Below are 19128 nucleotides of genomic sequence, written 5' to 3' on the forward strand. Positions count from 1 at the left end.
GGGGCAGTTCATCTACTGCCAGTTACCCCTGAGTTTCTCCACAATGCTTCAACATCCGATCATTTGCGGTTTGTAGATTCTAGACATAATAAGATGAGGGTATCACTGCTCAGGACTCCTCCGATCTGCTAGACACTGTATTAGCCTCTGTAAGGAATGTCAGGGATGGAAGTACTGAGGGAACTACCTGCAGCACATCCAGTGACAATCCGGAATGCATCAAAGCCAATGTATTGGAATCGACCTCCTGGGAATGTTCCAAAAGTCAACAAATGGGGAAAGGCGTATAAATATGCTGCGCAACTACATCAATGGCTATGCTGCCACTAAAGCTGCACCGACTGCCGAAGCTCCAGAAACTGCTCATATCCTTGTCTTAATTTATCACTGTTTTAAATCAGTCCTGTGGCTGGTATGAAGAGGCCTGCCACGAATTCCTCTCCTATACCGACCTTTTCATCTTACAGAAGCATTTGCTACCTACATCTTTGTTGTGTACATAATTCCGCGTAGTCAGCGCGTACACAACTTTCCCACTAGAGCGCGCCCCGCTAAGCACAACAGCGCAGGCGCAGCGCTCGTCCGTCTCCGCACTACGAGATGGCGCTGCCGTAGAGACGGACCAAATTCTGCTTCCGCCGATCCACGTATTGATATGTAACGCAACCCTGAGATTGCTGCTTACATAGAACCTTTTCTCCTTGCGGATCACACTCGCACAGTGATACATGAACGCGCGAGGTATTATAACGAGTGTACTGACCTCCGATTAGTCAGTCTCCATTTGTCTGCACCAGTCTGTACGAGTTCTACATTTGTCTGTACCAGTCTATAGTCAAGTTTCAGTCTGCGCCTAATACGATTACCGTATTCCTGTACATAGCCATGAAGATAAATTTATAGACACTTTTGTCAAGTATCAGAGATATATGTGAGAATAAGATTAACGTACCAATACCCAAGGAACTTCAGATTGTCAGTTGTAAATAGCATCCAGAACCAAGTTAAGTAATTTTTATGCTTGTTATTATTTTAATAAATGTGTATGAAAATTAATCACGTTCTGTTTAAAGTTGGTCACCGTCAATCTGCTACTCTAAGCCTTCAAGTGGCATTTCTATCGTCTGACCTAACGGCAGAAGATAAACACGCCACGATAAGACCACTAGACATATTGCTGACACTCGCCTACTTCGTTAGAGCGAAAAGTCAAATAATCTGATGTTGCGTGTATTGAAGGTCTTACAGTACGCACACCACAATCTTCAATTACTTGCCAGATGTAACCCCATCTCGGTCTTCCTCTGCAGTCTTTCCCTCTTCTCTGTGTAGAAATCAATGTTTTGAATCAATGAGTGCCTTGTGCGAACACACCTGATAGTCGAAATGTTTTCCAGCCGACTCTAATATGAAGATAATTTCACTTTGTGACATCACCAACAGGATGTTAGCTGCCAACATCCACAGACAAATGACCTCACAGAACGCTTTAATAAGACAGTCGCAGATACACTCTGAATGTCCAGTGACGTCGAACAGGGTTACTGGGATACAATACTTACAGTCGTGACATATGTGTACAACGGAACGAGGGAAGACACTACAAGTTTCATGCTGTTCTTTTTGGACTACTGCCATGCCCAAACGACCATGGATACACTATTCCGTTTCAGTTGGATGACACCTGACAGCCGCGACCGCTACGGTCGCAGGTTCGAATCCTGCCTCGGGCATGGAAGTGTGATGTCCTTAGGCTAGTTGGGTTTAATTAGTTCTAAGTTCTAGGGGACTGATGACCTTAGAAGTTAAGTCCCATAGTGCTCAGAGCCACTTGAACACCTGATAGCCAGGACTGGGGATACAAGACCACAGGGAAGCACACAAATATCCAACAGAATGACAGAGAGTACTGCATTGTCAAACACCGGCCAGTGAGGTACATGTCCGGAGAGGTGATCTGATTTTTTAAGCCTGTGCTCAAAGCACGACCAATAGAAAAATTACTGTAGCGTTACTTTGGATCATGACGTATCCTTCGTCATTTATCGGATGTATGTGAAGTCGAGGATTGTGATCCTTCATCAAGAAGACAAAAGAGCCCCCCGAATGAGGCCATACCACAATCTAGATGCGCAGGTGGGATGTTCTGGGAAACGCAAGAGCACTTGACCAGTTCGAAGCTTCAACAGGAGTGACAATCATCATAGTGAGGATCAGACAATACCGCCACAAAAATGACCACTGACCAGGTAAAGATTCAGGGAGCTACAGTTGACTCCAAGAGAAGTTCTGAAACAGCGGGTTTCTGTTTCCCCCTGAGAGTGAGCAATGCTATGAGCAACAATGCACACTATGGCTGGCGTGCTGTAGCTCGCAAGTTCAAACCCAACAATTATTGGGTGTTATGCACTTTCGGAAGGGTCCTAAAATATCTTGTTTTTGTAAAGTTTCTGTATTCTGGGATATTCGATGTTTGTACTTGGTCTGGTCACATTAATGTACACACCGCCTGTGTTCGACGTCAACGTGCATTAACCACTCACAAACGGCAGGTGGCTCCACGAGCAGTGGAGGGTATATGAAGTGTGTCAGTGGGACGTGGGAACCAGTAAAGCTGTTGTCGTAATGCTAAAACATAGTGATTTCTAAGACGTACAAAAGGGCATGATCATCGGTTTATGGGCCAAGTGGGGAAACAGCTGAATTTGGGAACAGTTCGTGTGCCACTTGGGTTAAAGCATACTGTGTATGCCAATATAGCGCTATCCAAAACCGGCGCCGAGGGAACTGTGTTGCACCACGGGACATAGACAAAAGTGGTGGAAAATGGTAGCAGAGATGTGTACTGGAGAATAGGACTGTTGAACCACTGACCGCCTTGGTGAACAAAGAGGGCTACCAACAGTGTGACCTCGACGACCGTTCAACGAACATTGGTGTGTATGTGCATCCACAGCTGGAGCCTGGTTCACGCACCCCAGCTGATTGCCGATTAACGCTTGGAATTTTCACGCCGATGCCGCAACGGATCATCCAGTGAGTGGCGAGAAGTAGCCTTTTCAGATGGCAGGTGGCCCTCGGCGTGTGTGGCGTGTAGTCTGAGAGCCAACAACCGGCAACAATCATCCAAAGGGTCCAGACCAGAGAAGCGAGGGTTGCTGTCGAGAGAATGTTTTCGTACGACTCTCCGGGTGACCTCGTCGTTCTGGAAGGGCCGATGGATCAACACAAGCAAGCATCTAACATTGGGGACCATCTCCACCCCTGCATGCAGTATGCTTTCTTCGACACGCGAACGTCTACCGGGGGAACGATACAGTTTACTAGGATGGTTACAAGAGCATCTCGATGAGTTTACCGTACTTCCCTGGTCACCAGACTCCCCGGATTTAAATGCAATCGAGAATCTGGGATCACCTCGATCAGGCTATTCGCACCATGCATGTTCAACCGAGAAACCTAGTTTAGCAGAACTGGACCCAACACGGCTCCACATGGTTCTCGGTGCCTTCCAGAACTCGTTACTCTTTTCCTGTAAGTCTCGCAGCAGTTCACGCTGCGAAAAGTGTTTTCTCAGGCTTTTCACTGGTGCTCACACTAATGGACAGAATTCTGGAATGCCCGATGTTTTTTATAAATAGCTGCAATTCAGTTCCAAAGTGGCAACGTTTTGTAGTCAGTAAAAAACGAGTTTTCGAAACTCATTGTTGTGCTTCATTGACTACTGTGCCATCGGATTTGGACGTCATTGCGAATTAGACGTGTCATTACATGTACCTCCTATAAAGGAACTGACAACAGATATCGTTAATTGCGTATCTTCTCTCTGTAGTTAGCTGCCTCCATAACGTTTGCCACAAATCAAAAAACAAAAATGGAGAAGTTACTGTAGTTACTTTGAATGATAAAAATGTAGGACTCACAAATGTCTCTCCGACTTCCATAAATCATTTTAGTACCACCATCTCAGATTACGTAACCCATCTATCACAAGTAGCTAGACGTTGTGCAGGGGGAGGGGGGAAGGGGGTGAAGGGAGGGGGGAAGCAGGTGCATATCTACCGACCAACCGATTACGAAAATTCTTTAACCACTAATATTCCCATCATTTTCATCATTTTATCATATCAAATCGTACCAAACGCGACGCTGTTTCAAGGGTTTTTGAGTGTGCTGGTGCTATTAAAAAGCATTTCTTCATGGGGCGAAGTAAATCATAACATAAAGCCCATCAAATTAACTGCTTTAAGTGCAAAGGACGTAATCCAGTATGACGTCTCTTAATTCCTCCTTCCCCGAGTAGCGGAAATCCGACTAGCCTCGTTGAATCTTTCACACTTCGGGATGTTCTGGAACGTCTTATTCCACGTTGTGACGTCACAAAAATCGACTAGCTCTACGTGCACGAACGCTTTCGCTTTGCGTGTGTCGACAGCTTAAGGCAGCCACCACAGACTTCTGCTGCTGCTGCTAGCTAAGTGAATGGGTAGACGCGCCGTAGAGCCAGCCGCTACTAGCTGAAGAGCAATGTGCCACCTGTTGCTTGTATGCAGATCGCGTGTTGGTGTGATGTGTGCTTTGGGGGAGTTTCCTTCAGAGGCGCACGAAGGTTCATACAGCCACACCGACAACTCAACGGAAAACAGGTGCCTAAAGGTTAAATTTACACTCCTGCTGGTCTCTACACAGTTATAACTCGCACGGCAGGTGTCTACAAAGTTTCGACAGTGTGTCAAGTGTCCTCTTCAGGTTTGACAAACACTCAGACTCTCGTACAGATGACATATTAATAGGTATCCTTGAGACAGAAACCCAACTGAAATGGTTGAAAACAAGTAACTTTCTAGGTTCGGAAGAAAACCTAATTTTGTTTTGCGAAGAGTACCCTACGGCATTGGCCCATTACCTACTTGCAATTATCGTTAATCTCTCTCAAGCGTACAGTCCCATAGTCTCATGTGACTGGAAAAAAGCGCAGATAACTCCTACATATAAGAAAGCAAGAAGAAGAGGCTTCCATAATTGCAGAACAATATCCTCAATACCAGTTTGCTGCAGAATTGTAGAACACGTTCTGAGTTCCAATATAATAAATGTCCTTGAGACGGATAAGCTAAAGGTGTGAGGTTGGAAAATAAGGCAACAGTGATTAATGATGATTGTGTATCGAAGACTGGTTTCTTCCCCAGAGTAATGAATTCGACTAACATCGTTTTTGATCATATGGAAACGGAAATGATTAATAAGGTTCAAATGGCTCTATGCACTATGGGACTTAACATCTGAGATCATCAGTCCCCTAAACTTAGTACTACTTCAACCTAACTAACCTAAGGACTCACACACATCCATGCCCGAGGCAAGACTCGAACCAGCGACCGTAGCAGCTGCGTGGTTCTGGTCTGAAGTGCCTAGAACCGCTCTGCCACCACGGCCGGCGCTTAATAAGGCTTTGAAACATGAATTTAACAAGAAAGTGGATCGCATGACTATCAAAGACACAATAGTCCTTAAGATCTTACAAACGATCGGTTCTGGGATGTTCAGCTTTCAGACAGACGCCTCCCTCGACTTTTGTGGACTACTGTGAATATTGCCCAAAGGCGGACAACCTGTTTCCTCACTCACTGCAGGCCGGCCCGCTTATTTCGTATTGCAGAGGCTGCCTGAAGCTTTAAAATGCCAGTACAGCCATCCAATGGAGTTACCAGTTGTTGAGTCTTTCTGGAAATTCGTTCTGAAGTGTCGTTGCACTGTTACGGCACGATAATGTGATTGCGTTTCAAGCTCTAAATACACCGTCTAGGTGACTGTCTACATCTTGCCTAAATGGACACTGCCGCGCTCGAAACATCAACTTTGGCTTATCAATTAGAAACTTTTTTAGTTTTTCTGAATGAGTGTTGAATTTTGCGACAATATGTCAGTTAAAGTAGCTACAGTAACGAAATCGCTTGAATCATGTACACTACTGGCCATTAAAATTGCTACACCACGAAGACGACGTGCTACAGACGCGAAATGTAACCGACAGGAAGAAGATGCTGTGATATGCAAATGAATAGCTATTCAGAGCATTGACACAGGGTTGGCGCCGGTGGCGACTCCTACAACGTGCTGACATGAGGAAAGTTTCCAACCGATTTCTCATACACAAACAGCAGTTGACCGGCGTTGCCTGATGATACTTTGTTGTGATGCTTCGTGTAAGGAGAAGAAATGCGTACCATCAAGTTTCCGACTTTGATAAAGGTCGGATTGTAGCCTATCGCGATTGCGATTTATCGTATAGATACATTGCTGCTCGCGTTGGTCGAGATCCAATGACTGTTAGCAGAATATGAAATCAGTTGGTTCAGGAGGGTAATACGCAACGCCGTGCTGGATCCCAACGGCCTCGTATCACTAGCAGTCGAGATGATGGACATCTTATCCGCATGGCCGTAACGGATCGTGCAGTCACGTCTTCATTCCTGAGTCAACAGATGGGGACGTTTGCAAGACAACAACCATCTGCACGAACAGTTCGACGACGTTTGCAGCAGCATGGACTATCAGGTCGTATATCATGGCTGCGGTTACCCTTGACGCTGCATTACAGACAGGAGCACCTGCGATGGTGTACTCAACGACGAACCTGGGTGCACGAATGGCAAAACGTCATTTTTTCGAATGAATCCAGGTTCTGTTTACAGCATCATGATGGTCGCATCCGTGTTTGGCGACATCGCAGAGAACGTACATTGTAAGTGTGTATTCGTCATCGCCATTCTGGCATATGACCCGGCGTGACGGTATAGGGTGCCATTGGTTACATGTCTCGGTCACCTTTTGTTCGCATTGACGGCACTTTGAACAGTGCTCGTTGCATTTCAGATGTGTTACGACCCGTGCCTCTAGCCTTCATTCGATCCCTGCGAATCCGTACATTTCAACAGGATAATGCACGACCACATGTTGCAGGTCCTGTACAGGCCTTGCTGGATACAGAAAATGTTCGACTGCTGCAGTGGCAAGCACATTCTCCAGATCTCTCACCAACTGAAAACATCTGGTCAATGGCGGCCGAGCAACTGGCTCGTCACAATACGCCAGTCACTACTCTTGATGAACTGTGGTATCGTGTTGAAGCTGCATGTGCAGCTGTACCTGTACATGCCATCCAAGCTCTGTTTGACTCAATGCCCAGGCGTATCATGGCCGTTATTACGGCCAGAGGTGGTTGTTATGGGTACTGATTTCTCAGCATCTATGCACCCAAATCTCGTGAAAATGTAATCACATGTCAGTTCTAGTATAATATATTTGTCCAATGAATACCCGTTTATCATCTGCATTTCCTCTTGGTGTAGCAATTTTAATGGCCAGTAGTGTATAACAACCTCGAACTGTTGCGCACCCCTTTACATGCTCACAGTGGTCCCAGATGGCCTTCGATCTCGCGATCGGCTTTTGGTCATAATATGTTTTGGCACATGACTGTAGTGTAATACACTCATACAGCGACAGGAAGAGTTGTAAAATTTTGAAGCAGTAAGGGATTAATATATTTAACGCAAAACGCGCTAGGTTGCGACAAACGGAGGTGGACCGAAGCTGATTCGGATCAGCACAACGGACTATCGGTCTTTTTTCTAGTACACCGGCCATTTGGAGAGTGATTTTTAACTGGTTTTCCAAGCTCGTTGTCTCGCTGTACGTATGGGAAACATTTAAAATGCAGTAACACCCAAAACATCCAGGGTGTCATAAAAAATGTAACACTCTTTTACAGCTCATAATTACAATACTTTTTTTTCTCTACCGAGCGAAATGTCACAGTGGACTCTCATTCAGGAGGGCGACGATACAAACCCGCATCCGGTCATCCTTATTAGGTCTTCCGTGATATCCCTAAATCGCTTCAGACAAATACTGCGATGGTTCCTTTAAAAGGACACGGCCGGTTTAGTTGCCCCTCCATCGGACCGAAGACCTCTCTGTTTGGTTCCCTACTCCCAAACCAACCAATCAGCAATCCTTTTTTTCCTTTCTTCAAGTGTGACAGCTTGAAAAATGACTGGAGGCAGGCTGAATCTTGAGCAACGAAAGTCCTTCCTGGAGTTCTACGAAAAGGTTGAGAACGTAAGTGACATTACAGAATGAAATTTCAACAAGACACAGCAATACAGCTCACCATGAGTCGTCTGCGAGAAAAGTGTGAGGAAGAAGAAAATATCCCGAATGCCCACAAGAATCGTTCCGGAAGACCACGATCATCCACTGGCGCCACAAGTGAAAGAGATGTCATGGAAAGGTTTCAGCTATGTCCTAGAAAGTCTGTGCAACAACGGTCTCATGAGACAAGATTTCCAAAAACGAGTGACCATCACATTTTCAAGCCCGTCAGACGGAAAATTTTTATCGCTATATTGCTTCGTCGTGTGAAGCAGTATGATCATGACTGGACAATTGAATTTTGTGCCTGGTATCCAGCAAGATGCGCAGAGGTCAAATAATTATCATAAAAGGCTCTCTGTAGTAATGAAGGCACTTTTAAGTTAAATGGTTCAATTAATTTCCACATTCGTACCTAATGGGCAGCTGAGAATCCTCACACGACAGTGGAACAGTGTCTGAACGTACCAAGAGTTAAAGTGTAGTGTGTCGTGTGGTTCATCAATATTTGTTTTGAATGGGTATTCCTTTTTCGAGCACACATTGGCTTGTGAAAATTACCTGAACGTACTACAGAAGTACGCCATACCACGCATCTAAGAGATATTTCGGGATGAAGAATTGAATTTCCAGCAGGATGGAACACCTCCCCAATAGCATCACGACGTAAGGGCGTACCTTGACGAGCACTCAGGATACGTATGGATAGCACGAAGAGGCAGTACCGTGCTACCTCTACGGTACCAGGTTTTACCCCCATGAATTTTTTTCTATAGGTGCATGGGACGCAAAATGTTTATAGCACAATACCAGCTATAATATATGAAAGGTGCCATTGAAAACTAACGTAGAAACAATTTGGAAATTTATGGTAAGGGCTTATGGGCCCAAACTGCTGAGGTCATCGGTCCCTAAGCTTACACCCTAAGTAACCTAACCTAAACTAACTTACGGTAAGGACGACACATACATACACACACACACACACACACACACACACACACACACACACACACACACACACACACACCTGAGGGAGGACTCGAACCTCCGACGGAGGGAGCCACGCGGACCGTGACAAGACCGAAAACGAACGTACCAAAAGCCAACTGTAATGATTATTAACCAGTTGGGTTCCATCGGTCAGGGTTATAAGCTGCCTCTGGACCCCAGTGGTTAACAATTTGAACAGTTTCGACAAATAGTTTGTTTCTATTTTTTATCATATTATTTTGAATTTTGAGATTATTCCGGAATTTAATAAATGTTACAATCTACATCTACATCTACATCCATACTCCGCAAGCCACCTGACGGTGTGTGGCGGAGGGTACCTTGAGTACCTCTATCGGTTCTCCTTCTATTCCAGTCTCTTATTGTTCGTGGAAAGAAGGATTGTCGGTATGCCTCTGTGTGGGCTCTAATCTCTCTGATTTTATCCTCATGGTCTCTTCGCGAGATATACGTAGGAGGGAGCAATATACTGCTTGACTCTTCGGTGAAGGTATGTTCTCGAAACTTTGACAAAAGCCCGTACCGAGCTACTGAGCGTCTCTCCTGCAGAGTCTTCCACTGGAGTTTATCTATCATCTCCGTAACGCTTTCGCGATTACTAAATGATCCTGAAACGAAGCGCGCTGCTCTCCGTTGGATCTTCTCTATCTCTTCTATCAACCCTATCTGGTACGGATCCCACACTGCTGAGCAGTATTCAAGCAGTGGGCGAACAAGCGTACTGTAACCTACTTCCTTTGTTTTCGGATTGCATTTCCTTAGGATTCTTCCAACGAATCTCAGTCTGGCATCTGCTTTACCGACGGTCAACATTATATGTTCATTCCATTTTAAATCACTCCTAACGCGTACTCCCAGATAATTTATGGTATTAACTGCTATCAGTTGCTGACCTGCTATTTTGTAGCTAAATGATAAAGGATCTATCTTTCTGTGTATTCGCAGCACATTACACTTGTCTACACTGAGATTCAGTTGCCATTCCCTGCACCATGCGTCAATTCGCTGCAGATCCTCCTGCATTTCAGTACAATTTTCCATTGTTACAACCTCTCGATACACCACAGCATCATCTGCAAAAGCCTCAGTGAACTTCCGATGTCATCCACAAGTTCATTTATGTATATTGCGAATAGCAACGGTCCTATGACACTCCCCTGCGGCACACCTGAAATCACTCTTACTTCGGAAGACTTCTCTCCATTAAGAATGACATGCTGCGTCCTGTTATCTAGGAACTCCTCAATCCAATCACACAATTGGTCTGATAGTCCATATGCTCTTACTTTGTTCATTAAACGACTGTGGGGAACTGTATCGAACGCCTTGCGGAAGTCAAGAAACACGGCATCTACCTGTGAACCCGTGTCTATGGCCCTCTGAGTCTCATGGACGAATAGCGCGAGCTGGGTTTCACATGACCGTCTTTTTCGAAACCCATGCTGATTCCTACAGAGTAGATTTCTAGTCTCCAGAAGAGTCATTATACTCGAACAGAATACGTGTTCCAAAATTCTACAACTGATCGACGTTAGAGATATAGGTCTATAGTTCTGCACATCTGCTCGACGTCCCTTCTTGAAAACGGGGATGACCTGTGCCCTTTTCCAATCCTTTGGAACTCTACGCTCTTCTAGAGACCTGCGGTACACCGCTGCAAGAAGGGGGGCAAGTTCCTTCGCGTACTCTGTGTAAAATTGAACTGGTATCCCATCAGGTCCAGAGGCCTTTGCTCTTTTGAGCGATTTTAATTGTTTCTCTATCCCTCTGTCGTCTATTTCGATATCTACCATATTGTTATCTACATCTACATCTACATTTATACTCCGCAAGCCACCAACGTTGTGTGGCGGAGGGCACTTTCCGTGCCACTGTCATTACCTCCCTTTCCTGTTCCAGTCGCGTATGGTTCGCGGGAAGAACGACTGTCTGAAAGCCTCCGTGCGCGCTCTAATCTCTCTAATTTTACATTCGTGATCTCCTCGGGAGGTATAAGTAGGGGGAAGCAATATATTCGATACCTCATCCAGAAACGCACCCTCTCGAAACCTGGCGAGCAAGCTACACCGCGATGCAGAGCGCCTCTCTTGCAGAGTCTGCCACTTGAGTTTATTAAACATCTCCGTAACGCTATCACGGTTACCAAATAACCCTGTGACGAAACGCGCCGCTCTTCTTTGGATCTTCTCTATCTCCTCCGTCAGACCGATCTGGTACGGATCCCACACTGATGAGCAATACTCAAGTATAGGTCGAACGAGTGTTTTGTAAGCCACCTCCTTTGTTGATGGACTACATTTTCTAAGCACTCTCCCAATGAATCTGTGCGACAATCTAGAGAAGGAACTACAGTGCAATCTTCCTCTGTGAAACAACTTTGGAAAAAGACATTTAGTATTTCGGCCTTTAGTCTGTCATCCTCTGTTTCAGTACCATTTTGGTAACAGAGTGTCTGGACATTTTGTTTTGATCCACCTACCGCTTTGACATAAGACCAAAATTTCTTAGGATTTTCTGCCAAGTCAGTACATAGAACTACTTTCGAATTCATTGAACGCCTCTCGCATAGCCCTCCTCACACTACATTTCGCTTCGCGTAATTTTTGTTTGTCTGCAAGGCTTTGGCTATGTTTATGTTTGCTGTGAAGTTCCCTTTGCTTCCGCAGCAGTTTTCTAACTCGGTTGTTGTACCACGATGGCTCTTTTCCATCTCTTACGATCTTGCTTGGCACATACTCATCTAATGCATTATGTACGACGGTTTTGAACGTTGTCCACTGATCCTCAACACTATCTGTACTTGAGACAAAACTTTTGTGTTGAGCCAACAGGTACTCTGAAATCTGCTTTTTGTCACTTTTTCTAAACAGAAAAATCTTCCTACCCTTTTTAATATTCCTATTTACGGCTGATATCATCGATGCCGTAACCGCTTTATGATCGCTGATTCCCTGTTCTGCGTTAACTTTTTCAAATAGTATACTTTTTTTCGGAGAGCCAGTATTTCACACTTTTCAGACACAGAATGACCGCTTCCCTTCCCTTGGGATAACTGGGCAACCAATTGGTTCACATGGCTCTGAGCACTATGGGACATAACTTCTGAGGTCTTCAGTCCCCTAGAACATAGAACTACTTAAACCTAACCAACCTAAGGACAGCACACACATACATGCCCGAGGCAGGTTTCCAACCTGCGTCCCTAGCGGTCGCACGTTTCCAGACTGTAGTGCCTAGAACCGCTCGGCCACACTGGCCGGCTAATTGAGCAACAGAAACAGCACCCAGACAGAGTTTAAAATACAATTTTCCAGAATTGTGATAAATCGGCCTGCGTAAAATAACCCACAGAAATCAACGTGGGACATACGACGAACGTATCCGTTAGGTCGGTGCCGTGAGATTTGGATTTAATTGGTTATGGCAGCAACCGACCGACACGTGTGCCTTTGCTAACAGCAAGACATCGACTGCAGCGCCTCTCCTAGTATGATGATCGTATTAGTTTAGACAGGTGAGTCCAGATTTCACTTGGTAAGTGTTGAGTGTAGGGTTCGATTATGGCCCACAAATTCATGGACCCAAGTTGTCAAGAAGGCAGTGTGCAAGCTGGTGGTGGCTCCAGGACCGTGTGGAATGTGTTTACATGGAACGGAATGAGTCCTCGGTTATGTTCGGCTACTTATACACAGTTTTCAGCCATTCCAGGAATCAGGTTACCAAACAATGATGAAATTCTTATGGCTGTCAGCGCGACATGTCACAGGGCTAGAGTTGTTCGCGATTGGTTTGAAGAAGTTCTGGACAGTTCGAGCTGACGGTTTTGGCCACGCAGATCGTCCGACATGAATCCCATCGTACATTAAAGGGACATACTCGAGAGGTCAGTTCGTGCACGAAATCAATCACCGCCAACATTTTCGCAATTGTGCACGACTGTACAGTCAGCATGACTCGACATTTCTGCAGGGGAGTTCCAACTACTTCTATAATCCATGCCAAGTCGAGTTGATGTAGTACACCATGCAAAAGAAGGTACAACACGATATTAGGAGGTGGAATGATAATTAAATCAAGCCCCTACGCTGCCGACAGGCGTTGATATACATCAACGGGGACAGTTGAAAATGCGTGCCCCGACCGGAAATCGAACCCGGGGTCCCCTGCTTACACGGCAGATGCTCTATCCATCTGAGCCACTGAGGGCACAGAGGATAGGACGACTGCAGGACGTATCCCTTACACGCACCCCGTGAGCCCCACATACCCAACTTAATGTTATTAGGGGGTATCCCATAAGGTCTGTCACTTCGGTGTACGTTAATCCAGTACTATAAAAAAATAATTGAAAAAATTTTCTAAACCTTTCTGGGTGAAACCCCACAAATTTTCTTGGAACAAAATAGAAAAGCAAAAACTTCATCGCTTAGAACACGTTTGCTATTCACTCAGTAATGAGACGTGAGTTTTTATTAGTTCTCTACCACTATCTCTATTCGTAATACTTTTTATAGATATCTACTTTTACCTATGAATGTAGCTGCAAAATTATACCATTGTTGGACACATACTCCAGGAGATACAACGTCAAAAACATTGAGGTGCGAGAAAAAATAGTTTTGCTGAAACCTTAGCGCAATATACCCACATAATACCCTTTCAATATTTGATAATGAAAGCACTTAAAAACTTCCAATAAACTTAAAACAGTATTTTAAACCTTTCTAAAATGCTTTCATTGGTCTTTGGGAGGAAATCTGAAGAAAATCCACATATTTGGGGTTATTCGCCTTCAACCATAAAGGTTTCACTAGCATAAGGCCAAGTTATTAACTCATTATCTTATCTCTAAGGTAATCAAACGTCTGAAGCTATACATGGAAGATCTAATCTTTTTTTTTTAAAAAAAAAAACGAAGTTTGTGGGTTAGCGGTTGATATCCTGTTTCCCTTCCGTACAATATCTCTCTTTTTGAAATGCTGACAGTACAGGTATTAACTGGTTACTTAACCTATACGCTATTGCATACGTAACAAGTGCGTACAAAGACTATGTGTTACACAGACTGTGATACGAAATAGAGAACGCAGCTGGAAAATCTATTGCTCTGGGCGTTAGTGGGAATCCCAACTTTACAGAAGCTCTCCTGCTAACCTAACCTAGGAGAGCTTCTGTACAGTCTGGAAGGTAGGAGACAAGGTACTGGCAGAAGTTCAGCTGTGAGGACGGGGCGTGAGTCGTTCTTGGCTAGCTCACTTGGTAGAGCACTTGCCCGCAAAAAGCAAAGGTCCCGACTACGAGGCTCGGTCCGGCACACACTTTTAATCTGCCAGGAAGTTTCAGGCATTTCATGCACTGATCAAAAATGATAGTGTGTTGAGAATGGCTAGTATCTAGCTGAAATCTAGATCTGCCAATAAAATTTCAAAAGGACGACTGATAGCTGAAATATATTACTTACAAGTACCTACATAAGGTTTATAATTTATATAAAAAACAGCTACTAGCCACGTTTCTCAACATGTCGACTTTCGACAAAATAGCGTTAAGTACCTACATAGTTGGGTAAAAAATGGTTCAAATGGCTCTGAGCACTATGGGACTTAACATCTATGGTCATCAGTCCCCTAGAACAGAACTACTTAAACCTAACTAACCTAAGGACAGCACACAACACCCAGCCATCACAAGGCAGAGAAAATCCCTGACCCCGCCGGGAATCGAACCCGGGAACCCGGGCGTAGGAAGCGAGAATGCTACCGCACGACCACAAGATGCGGGCATAGTTGGGTACCCATATGGTATAAACACTCATGCTCATAAACTAAGGATAATACTGATACATGGTGAACAATGCTCTGGTGGGTAGTTGGCGGGTTTCAATCACCTCGGGGTATGACCATGCGATGCATTTGACCTGCGGTCATCGCACGGTGGCGCTGGCAGCAATTTACATACTCACAGGTGTGTTGCTGTATGTGAGAGTACGGTGCAGCGAATAAGTGTGCAGACGTTTTAAGACGTGCTAATGGTGACTGTGTGTTGAAAATGGCTCAAAGAACACGTTATGATGTTATGAGGGCTAGAATACTAGGGCGACTGGAGGCTGGTCAAACACAGCAGGTCGTAACACAGGCCCTCCGTGTGCCACAAAGTGTGATCTCAAGATTATGGCAACGATTCCAGCAGACAGTAAACGTGTCCAGGCGCTACAGTACGGGACATCCACAGTGTACAACGCCGCAAGAAGACCGATATCTCACCATCAGTGCACGCAGACGGCAACGGAGTACTGCAGGTAGCCTTGCTCGGTATGTTACCTCAGCCACTGGAACAGTTGTCTCCAGACACACAGTCTACATGCGACTGTACATACATGGTTTATTCGCCCGGAGACCTGATAGGTGCATTCCATTGACCCCCTGGTCACAGGAGAGCTCGTAAGGCCTGGTGTCAAGAACACAGTACATGGTCATTGGAACAGTGGTCCGAGGTTATGTTCACGGACGGGTCCAGGTATAGTCTGAACAGTGATTCTCGCCTGGTTTTCATCTGGCGTGCACCAGGAACCAGATACCAACCCCTTAATGTCCTTGAAAGGGACCTGTATGGAGGTCGTGGTCTGATGGTGTGGGGCGAGATTATGATTGGTGCACATAAACCCCTGCACGTCTTTGACAGAGGAACTGTAATCGGTCACGTGTGTCGGGACGCCATTTTGCACCAGTATGTCCGCCTTTTCAAGATTGCAGTGGGTCCCACCTTCCTCCTGATGGATGATAACGCACCGCCCCACTCAGCTGCCATCATGGAGGAGTACCTTGAAACAGAAGATATTAGGCGAATGGAGTGGCCTGCCTGTTCTCCAGACCTAAACCCCATCGAGCACGTCTGGGAGCTCCGACAGGCACTGGTGCAAGAATGGGAGGCTATACCCCAGCAGCTGCTCGACCACCTGATCCAGAGTGTGCCAACCCGTTGAGCGGCCTGTGTACGTGCATGGAGATCATATCTCATATTGATGTCGGGGTACATGCACAGGAAACAGTGGCGTTTCGTAGCACATGTGTTCCGGGAAGGTTTTCTCAACTTATCTCCAATACCGTGGACTTACAGATCTTTGTCGTGTGTGTTCCCTATGTGCCTATGCTATTAGCGCCAGTTTTGTGTAGTGCCACGTTGTGTGGTACCACATTCTGCAATGATCCTTAATTTATGGGCAGTCTAACCTCAGGGCATGCATCAGTCCACAAGAAAGGCTTTGTATCATAATACGGTATTTGAAGACAGTTAGCTTAATAACATTATCATGCCATTATCGGTATTATTAATAAATAAATGTTATTGAGAAACTATGTATCAGCCACAGATACCCAAATTTCGCCGTCATTACGTGTCGTTTTGCTCCAGTGTGTAAGTGCAAACAAACGTGTCAAGTGCGTCAACTCGTCGGTCCGTTACCGGCGTCGTCATTTGTTGTCGGATCGCCACGTCATTGTAAGGTGTACACAATTAAAGTTCCGGTTTGAAAATGCTGCATGAAGAGTTGTTGGGTTGCTTTTGGGGAAGGAGACCAGACAGCGAGGTCATCGATCTCATCGGATTAGGGAAGGGCGGGAAAGGAAGTCGGGCCTGCCCTTTCAAAGGAACCATCCCTGCATTTGCCTGGAGTGATTTAGGGAAATCACGGAAAAGCTAAATCAGGATGGCCGAACGCGGGATTGAGCCGTCGTCCTCCCGAATGCGAGTCCAGTGTGCTAACCACCGCGCCACTTCGCTCGGGCCGGCCGAAGTGGCCGTGCGGTTAAAGGCGCTGCAGTCTGGAACAGCAAGACCGCTACGGTCGCAGGTTCGAATCCTGTCTCGGGCATGGATGTTTGTGATGTCCCTAGGTTAGTTAGGTTTAACTAGTTCTAAGTTCTAGGGGACTAATGACCTCAGCAGTTGAGCCCCATAGTGCTCAGAGCCATTTGAACTTCGCTCGGTCTGCAGGAAGAGATTTACTGCTCAGAATGACGTCAAATTTGAACAGCATATTATTGGCTTTAGGGGAAATATTATGAGGCGCTTTAGGCGTCTTATCGTTAATGGTGTCGACTACGAATTACAGATGAATCGCAGTGAAAGAATTATGGTCTGAGTGTCACATTATACTATCTGTACTGTTCAACACGCATGACTGCACAAATTCGACAGTCAACAGTTCTGGCACCGGTAGTTAAGTAAGCCAATCTACCAAGGGAAGGTTGCACTGCGTATGATGGAGACAATCGGGTTTTAATCCTCCTGGGACCAGAAACCGTATAAAAAGGAAAATGACAGCCGTTTACGATTTTAATGATACTGACGCAAGACGTGTTCAGTATACTGTCCATCGTTCTCTATCACAAGTTAAAATCGAGGAACATAACGTTCCACAGTAGGTCGGGGTTTCTCGGGGGTCACTTTCAAAATGGGTTGCGCAAGTCGTGCATCCAGTTAAACTACATCCCTACTAGGAGCTCTGCACATAACATGTTTCATGTAAGCCTACAGCCACAAGCCACACTGATTGCGATCAGGTGATGTGGAAGGCCAGGATATAGGGAAATGGCTCAAATTTGTGCAAACTGCTAAGGGACCAAACTGCTGACGTCATCGGCCTCTAGACTCACACACTACTTAAACTAATTAATGCTAAGTACAACACACACACCCATGCCCGAGGGAGGACCCGAATCTCCGGCGGGAGGGGCCGCACAGTCCGTGACATGGCGTCTCTAACCGCGCGGCCACTCCGCGTGGCTAAGAAAATGGCGGCTGATAATTCTACACTACTGGCCATTAAAAATGCTACACCACGAAGATGACGTTCTTCAGACCCGAAAAGTAACCGACAGCAAGAATATGCTGTGATAAGCAAACGATTAGCTTTTCAGAGCATTCACACAAGGTTGGCATCGGTGGCAACACCTACAACGTGCTGACATGAGGAAAGTTTCCAACCGGTTTCTCATACACAAACAGCAGTTGATCGGCGTTGCCTGGTGAAAAGTTGTTGTGATGCCTCGTGTAAGGAGGAGAAATGCGTACCATCACGTTTCCGCTTTTAATAAAGGTCGAATTGAACCCTATCGCGATTGCGGTTTATCGTATCGCGACATTGCTTATTGCGTTGGTCGAGATCCAATGATTGTTAGCAGAATATGGAATCGGTGAGTTCAGGACGATAACACGGAACGCCGTGCTGCATCCTAACGGCCTCGTATCACTAGCAGTCGAGATGACGAGCATCTTATCCACATGGCTGTAACGGATCGTGCAGCCACGTCTCGATCCCTGAGTCAACAGATGACGTTTGCAAGGCAACAACCATCTGCACGAACAGTTCGATGACGTTTGCAGCAGCATGGACTATCAGGTCGGAGATCATGGCTGCGGTTACCCTTGACGCTGCATCACAGACAAGAGCGCCTGCGATGGTATACTCAACGACGAACCCGGGTGCACGAATAGTAAAACGTCAATTTTTCGGATGAATCCAGGTTCTGTTTACAGCATCATGATGGTCGCATCCGTGTTTGGCGATATAGCGGTGACCGCACATTGGAAGCGTGTATTCGTCATCGCCATACTGACGTATCACCCGGCGTGATGGTATGGGGCGCCATCGGTTACACGTCTCGGTCACCTCTTGCTCGCATTGACGGCACTTTGAACAGTGGACGTTACATTTCAGACGTGTTACGACCTCAAATGTGTCACGACCCGTCCCGCTACCCTTCATTCGATCCCTGCGAAACTCTACATTTCAGCAGGATAATGCACGCTGCAAGTTGAAAGTTCTGTACGGGCCTTTCTGGATACGGATAATGTTCGACTGCTGCCCTGGCCAGCACATTCTCCAGATCTCTCACCAATTGAAAATGTCTGGTCTATGGTGGCTGAGCAACTGGCTCGTCACAATACGCCAGTCAC

Source organism: Schistocerca serialis, chromosome 10, assembly GCF_023864345.2.
Source record: "Schistocerca serialis cubense isolate TAMUIC-IGC-003099 chromosome 10, iqSchSeri2.2, whole genome shotgun sequence".
Classification (NCBI taxonomy): Eukaryota; Metazoa; Arthropoda; class Insecta; order Orthoptera; family Acrididae; genus Schistocerca; species Schistocerca serialis.